Raw genomic sequence first — 10,037 nt, forward strand, 5'->3', positions numbered from 1 at the left:
AAGGGACGTTGCCCACATGTGTGTAACTTCACAGTGAGGTTGAGGAATTCCACACCTGCACTCCTCTCCCACCACCCTGGAGGCAGCAGGTTCTAGGAGAAATGCCTTACTTTCTTCCAACCCACACAGCCTCCTGAACTCTCCATTTTTAGTTTTGACTCTGCCTTTACCCCTTCCTCCCTAGCCAGTGTGGACACCTCTGCCCACTCCCCAGCCCACCCAAGGCATTGTCTCACGCCCCGAGTCTGTGCCGCCACGTGCCCTGCCCATCTTCTGCCCTTGGCCTGTCGTAGCCCGGTCCTGTCTCCTCTTCCATCAGGTCACTGCCACTTCTCAGGCAGTAAATCACATGACCTGCAAACATTTATGGGATGCTCCTGAGAGCCAGCCAGGAACTGGAACTTTGTAGTCAAGTGAGTCCTATCTTGTCCTGGGGAAGCATTTGGACCAGTGCATGCCTGTTTGTTCCTCTCTCCACCTCTTGGGCTGACTCTGTACTCTGCCAGTTCCATTCCCCAAGTAGCTCTGGCCACATGCCTGACTCCACATTGCCCCCCGTTTTCTGCAGGTAACAATCAGGTTCTGAGAGAGAGCACTCAGAGCTTGTCATAATCTTTTCAATTTTTTTTTTTTAAGAGGTTTTTTTTTAAGAGGGAGATTTTTGCTGTAGGACACATACACTCGCCAGAGACAGAGAGAGATGAAAAGACAGAAAGCGAGAAATCACCCCCCACCACCACCAGGGAGGATGGCCATGTTGCAATTCCTTCTCTAGCCACACATGCCTGACATGAGTTTTAAGCCACCAGGTCCGGGAGTCGAATCACGGTTGACTACGTGCAAGTCCAGCAATGTAACCATTATGCTGTCTGCTGGCCCCCAATCTTTTCAATTTTAACTTCCAGATTCTGCCTGTCAATATCCTACCAACCTTGCAAGCTCAGCATACATCCTCCCAGATCTTCCACTGTCCCCATAACCCCAAATAGCACCCAGCCTCTGACATTCCTGTGTATCTGCTGCCCTGGAGCCTGGCTGTTTCCATGCAACCTCTGCCTGTGTGTCTGAGAGTGGAGGGAGATTGTGGGCTCCTTTAGCCCAGAGATGCAGACCCTCTGAGAACAAGGAGTCAGCTCTTTAAGCAGCTGGTTGGGTGGTGCTTCTGGTGCTTGCTGTCTTTTGAGGAGCCTGGGGTGCACTGTGGGTGCCTGTCTCTCTTGTCTTCATGCCCCTCTCCCCAAGCCCAGTGCTATGGGTGCTCCAGGAAGACCATGCTCCATCTTAGCTGGGTGAGCTTGCAGATAGGGCCCCACCACGATGGTGAGGCAGAGGGGCCACAAGAGGAAACCTCAAAATCCTGGTTTCCTGCCTTAAAGGAAGTCTATGGGTTTGCTGAGAAGCTGGACAAGCAGTCTCCAGGGCAAGATTCCATGCTGGGGATTCTCATTCATGACAAGTCCCTAATGTGATGGAAAGGACAAAATCTCCTTCTTAGGAGTTACAGCTGTAGAATATGTCTGTGATTTTTTTTTTTTCCCCTGGAGAAAGTGACAAGCAGGTGGTTTCAGGAGGAAGGACCAGCGCATGATCCCTGGGGTGACTGTGACCACAATGGATTCATCTGAGCCAGCCATCACGTAGTGTGGACGGGAAGCATGGCTCACCTCACCTTCCTGGCACATGCACAGAAGTGCTGAAGGCGGGCGGGCCCGCAGTTGATTACAATAGGTAGACAGTGCAGCCAGGTGCGGGTGCCTGGTGCCGTCTCCTGTCTCCACACCCATAGGGCTGACTCCAGCACTGTCTTCCCTCAGATTCTGACATTCAAGTACCCAAGGGCCCCTGGGGCAGCCTCTCTACAGTCCCGCTTCCCGAGGCCTGGCTTGTTGGATTCCTGTCGTCAGCATTCGCTGGGCCAGAACCAATGTGGTTACCAGCAGCATTCGGAGCAGCAAAGAGAGAACAAAGCATGACTCAGAGTTCCATGCTTCTGTTGTGGGTTCTAATTTTAGGCCATTGTTCCATTCCTCTCTTTGCCTTTCCCAGAATTCTAATAAGAGGGAGGGGGAGGAAGGCCAGCTTGCCAAGATGGAGACCGAGAAGGGGTGGGGTGGGTGCAGGGCCAGAGGTGGGACTGAGGTGCTAGCTATGAAGATTGGAGTGGGAGTGGTGGTAGAGTCAGGCTTGGGCTTTGAGGAAAGATGACCCTGACAGGGGTCTTTGCTGGTCTCTAGAGAGTGGCCTGAGGGTCTGGAAACCAGTGCTCTGACCCTCGCCACTCTCTGATTACTCAACTATGTCATCTGAGCTACTGGGAGGAAGATCTGGAAACCTCATAGTTCTGAGTCACTTGGGTTTGCAGGCAAGTGAAAAGCCCTACAAACTTCTGGGAGGCAGGAGGCTCGTGAGCTGGGGTGAGCGTGCTAGTGTGCACGTGCCTCCCTCACTCCCCCGCCTGTGGTGATGCAGCTGGAGCAAGGGATTAGGAGCTGCTCCAGGGCCCCAGGCTTACCCTCACCCATCCATAGCACAACCTGCGGCTGCTCTGCTCCATGAGTGCCCCAAGCAAGGGAGCGGACCCTAGTGTGGGTTATCGAGCCAGATCTCCAGCCAGACATTCCCTTCTTCCTGGGCTCTTGGGCATCAGTGTTAATTATGAGTAATGGGCAAAGGTGGTGCGTGGAGTCCTATTGACCGGGTTATGGTGCTTGCATGTTTCTGGAACCTTCTTCAGAGCCCAGATTTCCCCAGAATAGAACATGACATTTGATTCATAGCTCCTTTCATGTGTGCACAAATATGTGTGTGTGTGTGTGTGTGTGTGTGTGTGTATGTGTGTTATGTTCATGGTACTCAGCAGGTAAAGTTCCTCTGAATTGTGAGTAAATATTTCATAGCCATGGCCCTGCCTGGAAACCAGCTTTGAGCTGGGATGTGAACCACCTCATTTCACTTCACTTCACCTCACCTCACCTTCCCTCCTCTCCCCTCTTCTGAGGGGGTTACCCAGAAACATTCTGGTGGAAAGAACAGGAGTGGGAGTCCAATCCTTGTGTCTAGCTGGTTGTGTGGCCCTGGCCAGCTTCTGATTTGCTCTGGATTCTTTTTTGCCTGGTAGCCTGCCCTTCTGGTCCTCTGAAGGGAGCCATGGGGTCCACACAGTGAGGCTCTTGGCTCTAGGAGGTTTTCTCAGCAGAAGATGGCCACCTCCTCCCTTGCCTGGCAGATGGATACAGGGGCTGCCCCAGAATCCCATGAGATCTGAGGGAGCAGGTACTTGTCTGCCTCTTTTCTGCTCTGCTTCTCTGAGCTCCCATGCCCCTTTGCTCCATCTTATAGAGATGCTTGGTTGGTCCCCATGTCTTCCAGATTCTTTCACCAGCTGTGCCTTCTTCATTCCTTTTCCTCAGTCTTAGGACTCATTTTCTACCAAGTCAGCATCCCTTCGTTCTTACCCTATCTTCTTTCATCAAGCCAGAAACATTTACTCTCTGTCTCCTCCCATGGAAATTCCTTGTCTCCTACAAATGTCAACACACCATATCTTTATTCCCTCTTATGCATGAAGTCTTCCTTATACTTATTCATGCTGAAGTGCATATGTATGTATGTGTGTGTGTGTGTGTGTGTGTGTGTGTGTGTGTATGAGAGAGAGAGAGAGAGAGAGAGAGAGAGAGAGGAGCACCTTCACAGGATCTGGGCAGGCTGTTATTTCTTCCACCAGTCCTCCAGTCTGTTTATTTTCGGGCACTTGCATGCATACTCAGTGTGTTTCAGACCAATCAGGCAGAGGATTTAAACTGTAGTCACCACATGAGACCTGGTTTCCCTTGAGCATTACTGCTGTAATGGAGCCAGTCCCCGTGAAATCTTTTTGCATGTATCCTGTCCCTAAGTGGGCTGCCCCAGTTATCTATTGCTGTGTGACAAACTCCTCCAAAACTTTAGAGATTTAAAACAACTGCTATTTCGTTATGTCTGAAAATTTTGTGGGTCAGGAATTGGACAGGACTCTGTTGGACAATTCTGTTCCTTGTGTTGTCAGTTAAAGTCACTCAGTGGTCCTCAGCTGGTGAAAGGGCTAGCCAACAAATTTTGCTGCAGGAGTGTTGGGGGCTGAGTTTGAGGAGGGGGCTGCATTCTCCCTTCACATAGTCTCTTATTTTCAGCCTAGATTCCCTATCTCCACATCCTTGGTTGCTTCTGTTGCTGGTGAAATCAGAGCTTCTCTATTCCAATCTTCTTAGAGTTCAAAATTCAAGTCTTTGGGAAGAGGCCATTGGGGATCTAATTCTCCTTTATGAAGATTTTCAATCAGATATCGTATTTTCAGCCCCACCTGTATTCTCAGTTTCATGGGTACCCAGCACTTCCAATTTTTAGATTTTCAGGGACTTGTAGCCAGTTACATTCGGTCTCCTCCAACAATTTATTTGAGTTTCATCTTTCCCAAGGAGGTTGGGTTAAATGGGTATCATTTTTCTGTCTACTTATCACTTTCCAATGTTTGTAACAGTTTACTCCTCTTTTATTCTAGTTGTCTTTGTGGATTTATGCATAAAAATCTATTTTACTTATATTTTAGTGAAATGTCAAGGGCAGTGGCTTAGTCTGCCATGTTTAATTGGAAATCCTGGGGGAAATTATTTGGTTTGTTTAAAATGAGGAAATTCAAGCTCACAGGATGTAAGCTGTGCAAAGTGAAAGAACTGGAGCCCAGAACTGGCTCTAACTGTTGTGCTGTTTCTATAATATCACAGTGCCTGACCTACCCACCGTTGTTTCCCCAGTGTACATTTAACATTGGACAATTTTTGTAGGATTTTCTGGAGATTCTTGGGGATAATGGAGCAAGGTCTCTATCACATTGAGTATTAAGTGTCTTAATACTCAGTTATTGAATCTCCCTTTGGGATTCTAAGTTGGGAATACACATGTTTTCTTTTCTGGCATGATCAGGGTGCTCAAGAATCTGTCCTCCATCATCTCTCTTCTTTGAATTGGGTTCCTTTTCAGGTGAGCTGTCCATGCGGTGGCCCAGTTAACTATTAACAGCAAAAGTCCCTCTCATTGACCTGGCACCATCAATACCCATCATTGAATCAAGCACGTGTACAGAAGATTGCTGTCCTTTCATTGTCACATATCCCTTAGTTTCTGGAATAGCATTATATTTATCCAGTATTTGAATGGAGAATGAGGGAGGGATGGTTCCTGAAAGGAAGTGATGGGTACTGGGTCACCAAACAAACCAAAACTGAATGAAATAACGGTTCACCTACCCAGGCTAATTATTATTCATGCAGAAGACAACAGGGAGGCACCCTTAGATATGCTAGGATTCAGAAAATAAACTGTCAATTCTAAAATTCTTTGTGAAGAAATAAAACTGAGAAACGAATTAAAATCTCCAAGATGGAAATTGTGCTAGAAAAGATTCTTTGTGAAGAAATAAAACTGAGAAACGAATTAAAATAAAATCTCCAAGATGGAAATTGTGCTTTAAAAGAAAAAAAAAAACCCTTAGAGTTAATGTATAGATTATAGCTAGTAATATTGTTAAAAATTTAACAAAATGAGAGGGAAAAGTCCTCTTTAGAGAGCTAAGGTTAAAAAAAATTGTAGTAATAACCTAGGCAAAAAACTTTAGTTATCTTGATGAAAATATTTAGATTGGGTTAAATATGGAAGGAAGAGAAATGTGAAATATGGGAGGGTAAAAACAAACTGGACTCACCAGGATAAACCTTATCTCTCACCACCTCTAATAAGCTGGAACCAGCTGCATATGCAATAAGATCAGAATTCTGAGAAACAGGAGGAGACCCATTGGGAGCAGAGAGCCTGGCTACTGCCTACACCAATAAGGTTAGTCAGCAGTAATTGTCAATTTGTGAGCTAGAGTAGTACCTGGCCCTACACTGACCTTTCATCTGAAAAAATTACTGCTCCTTTATTTCTGCCTTTCAAATTCATTGTAAATTTCCTTTGGGATCAACTCTAACCAGTAACTATATAAGGAAGGAAGATATTGGGTTGTCAAGAAAGTCGTGATGCATTTTTGCATAGAAAAACATATAATAGGAAAAACATATCATGACTTTTCCGATAACTCAGTATGTGAAATGTACATACACACACAATAATATGTAACAATGTTACACAATTCAACCTAATGGCAATATATTATAGATAGTGATATCACATTTAATTTCTATAGGGGAAGATTGTATCACAGATCAGTTCTCCTCAAATTAATCTATTAATTGAATATAGTTTCAACCAGAACTCAGTCATTTTTTCAGTCTAATAAAATTGTTCTTAAGTTTATCCAAGAATTCAAAGGGAAAGGACAGTCAATAAAATGATGAAACAGAAGTACTGAGAAGGTATTTGTTTTACCAAATAATAAAAGAGTGTACAACCAATATCAGAATATATAAATGTAGAAGTGGAAGTAAATAGGAAGTCCAAACCAAGACAAGTGTTTAAGATTTAGTATAAGGTAAGGTTAAGATTTCATATCAGTAAGGAAAAGTAAACCATCTGGTAAATGTTACTTATGTAATTAGTTTTGTTAAGAAGAAAATATGGTTGGATTTTATTCCATGCTCTTTACAAAAGTAAATTTCATATCAATTATACGTTTAAATGAAAAAATTAAGTTGCTAATGTATTAAAATGTAGGATATTATTTCTACTATCTTAGTATGAGGAATTTTGCTCTTGGCACCAAACAAAAGTATGCTATTGATAGATTTGATGACATAAAAAGTGCGCATTCATGCTGTGAAAGTTATTATGCTAAAAATGAAAAGATAAAGATGTCAAAGTGGGAATCTATTCACGATAGAAATGTAGGAGTCAATATTTATATATAGAGTGCTCTTAAAAATCAATAAGAAAATGAATAGGCTGATGTAAAAAATGACAAATTACATGATCAGGCAATTCATAAAAGCTAAAGCTAATGGGTATATTTTAAAAATTGATACTCAGTAGTAAGAATAAATAGAAAATGAAAGAAATTTCCCCTTAACTAATTGACAAAGATGAAAAAGACTAATATCGCATGATGCTTATTGGGGAACAGAGAAAAATGGCACTTTCAAAACTCAATGGTTGGAGGGAACCAGCAGTTAGCGTAATGGCTATGTCACTGGACTCCCATGTAGTCGACCGCGGTTCGTGTCCCGGACCCGGTGGCTTAAAACTCATGCCGGGCGCGTGTGCGTACGTGCCCAAGATCCCAAGAGGAGAATGGAAGAGAAGGGATTGCGGCGTGACCATCCTCTCAGGGGATGATTTCTTGCTTTCTGTCTCTATGTCTCTGTCTGTCTGGCCAGCACACGCGCCCTATAGCGAAAAGACCTCTGCAAAACACACACACACACACACACACACACACACACAACCAAAAAAACCCTCAATGGTTGGAGTATAAATCAGTGCAAGCTTCCTAGAGGGCTACTTGACCACCTCTATCACAATTTTGCAAGTGTGCGAGCCTTTTGACATTGTGATTCTCCTTCTGGGAAGGAATGCATTTTAAGTAGATCATTGAGTTAAACATGGTACATTGAATACATGGATTTCCCTCTGCCCCATCTTAAAACTCTACTAGACTGACATAAAGTTAAAAGAGAAGTATAAAATAATGAGGAGTTGACAACAGAATAGAGTTGTCAACACAGCTTTGGAAGTTGAAAAATGGATGCACGAGCAGAGAAAGGCAAGTGGAACACATGCGTTTAATTTTGCTCTTTTCTGAAATCCCATCAAAGCTACAAAAAAAGAGGGATTGCTTTAGAAAGCCTGACTTCAAAGGGTGGGCAGAATGGGAGAAGAGAAAGGTACAACAGTTCTGTAAGCTGGAAAGTCAATAGAATGGCAATTTACTAGATAAATCTAAGAAATCTAGAAACTCACCTGGACTGTAACAGAATCTTCAAATGACCCGGGTTGGAGGCCTATAGTACCTCTGGAAGGAAGAGAGGGAAGGAACGTGTGTGGTTATCATAAGAAGGGTTACTTGAAAGCAGTTTCAGAAGCAATTAGATCTCTAGGTCCCCTCTCTAACTCTGGTACTGTCTGCCTTTTCCCTGCTCTAATAAAATTACTGGAGTTTGTGATCTGAGGAAGACCGTTAGCATTCCTTGACTTTGGCCACATCACACCAGTCTCTGCCTCTGTGGCCACATTGCTTCCTCTGCTGGGTGTATAATCTCACTCTGTGGTTTCTCTCTCTCTTCCCTCTTTTAATTTGCTACAGGGCATATGTACTTCCTGGAGAGATACAGAGGTAGAGAGACAGGGAAAGTGAGAAAGCATGCTCCCTGGGGGGTGACTACACAGTAATCCCTTCTCCATTTCTCCCTTCAGGAATTGAGCATGCTCACATATGAACCTAGTATGTTTTCAAGCAACCATGACCAGGAATTGAAGAGTATAGTCAATAATGTGGGATTCGACCACCTTGACCACCATGCCACTGGCTGATCCTTCTGCTGTCTCTCATATGAACACTTCCAGTTGCATTTTGGACCCATTCTGATAATCCAGGATAATCTCTCATTTCAAAATCTTTAATCTAGTGATAATTTTATCTGCCAAGACTTTTTTTTCCAGATAAATTAAATTTATAGGTTCCAGGATATAAATACCTTTTTGGAGGCCATTTTTCAGCCTGCCACATAAGTTAAATTAAATTTTATTGATTTTAGAATATTTTTTAAAGATTCATTTATTTTTAATTCTATTTATTACCACCATTCTTCAATTTTGACCAGAGAGAGACAGAAAAGAGAATGTGAAAGCAGGCCACAAGGTCCAGGACCTGAACTGTGGTCATCCATATGGGAGTCCAGCGCCTCAACCACCCCTAGCCCCTGATTTTAGAATATTTAAACAACCTTACATTTCTGGGATAAACCCCATTTAGTTATATTTACCACCCTTTTTAGAGACACTGTTTTCATCTACTCTTTGTTGCTTGATTACAGAATATCTAAAACACGGTGATTTACAATAGAAGTTTATTCAGATAATGGTTTGTGGGTACATGGGGCTGCATCTGGTGAGAGTCTTCCTGGTGGATAACATGGCGGAGGAGATCACATGATGAGACAGAGCAAATGTGTGTTGATGTCCATGTGTCTGCCTCATTCCCTCTCCTCATAAGCTCACCAGGATTCAGTCACAGGGACTCATGAAATACACTGGTCTGCATTTTTTGGTAGTCGTTGTTAGATTTAGATATGATACTTATAGTTTCAGTTCTTCATGTACTTTGAATAACTAGTCTTTGGTTTCATTGATTTTCTCTATTGCTTTTCTGTTTCATTTTTAAAATAATTAATTAATTAATTTGCATTCATTCACTGTACATCAATACAGTATACAAAATGAGATTTTTTCCATCCAGAATGCACTGTGTATATTGGCTCAATCAGGGGTATTACCATACGTTTTATCGTCAACAAATAATTATCCATTTTTTGTTTCTTAAATATTTTGCTTCCCCCCCACTTGATTCCCTCCCCCTCATCCTCTGCCATTTCCTACCCTTCTCCCACATTATCTCTGGTATCTACAGTTGTTTTCCATGTCTGTTTTTTATTACCACATTTTATTGAAAAGATATGGAATGTCTAATGAATTTGTGTGTCATCTTTGCACAGGGACCATGCTAATCTCTGTATTGCTCCAATTTTAGTATATGTGCTGCTGAAGTGAGCACTTCTGTTTAATTTTTTTAAAAGAAATCTTTAATTTTTAATTTAACTTTATTTACTTGCTTTTATTTGACTAGAGAGGACAGAATGAGAGAGAGCGAGAGTGAGAGAGAGAGAGAGAGAGAGAGATTTATCAAGCAACCCACCAGATCCAGGACTCGAACCATGGTCGGCCATGTGGGAGTCCAGCGCCCTTAACCATCACACCACCTGCTGGCCCTTTCTGTTTTATTTTTTAAAAACTGATTTTGCTCATTATTATTTCCTTCTCTTTTCTCATATTAGGTTTAATTTACATTTTTT

The 10,037-nt window shown here is 42.9% G+C and overlaps 1 non-coding gene across 1 annotated transcript; it reads right to left on the reverse strand.

The window, feature by feature from the left end:
- Positions 1-9,635: 9,635 nt before the first annotated feature.
- Positions 9,636-9,739, reverse strand: LOC114008287 (U6 spliceosomal RNA). The gene has a single exon (XR_003549853.1). It is a non-coding gene; the product is annotated as a U6 spliceosomal RNA (small nuclear RNA).
- Positions 9,740-10,037: the final 298 nt, after the last annotated feature.

Source organism: Tupaia chinensis, unplaced genomic scaffold, assembly GCF_000334495.1.
Source record: "Tupaia chinensis unplaced genomic scaffold, TupChi_1.0 Scaffold000316_1, whole genome shotgun sequence".
NCBI lineage: Eukaryota > Metazoa > Chordata > Mammalia > Scandentia > Tupaiidae > Tupaia > Tupaia belangeri.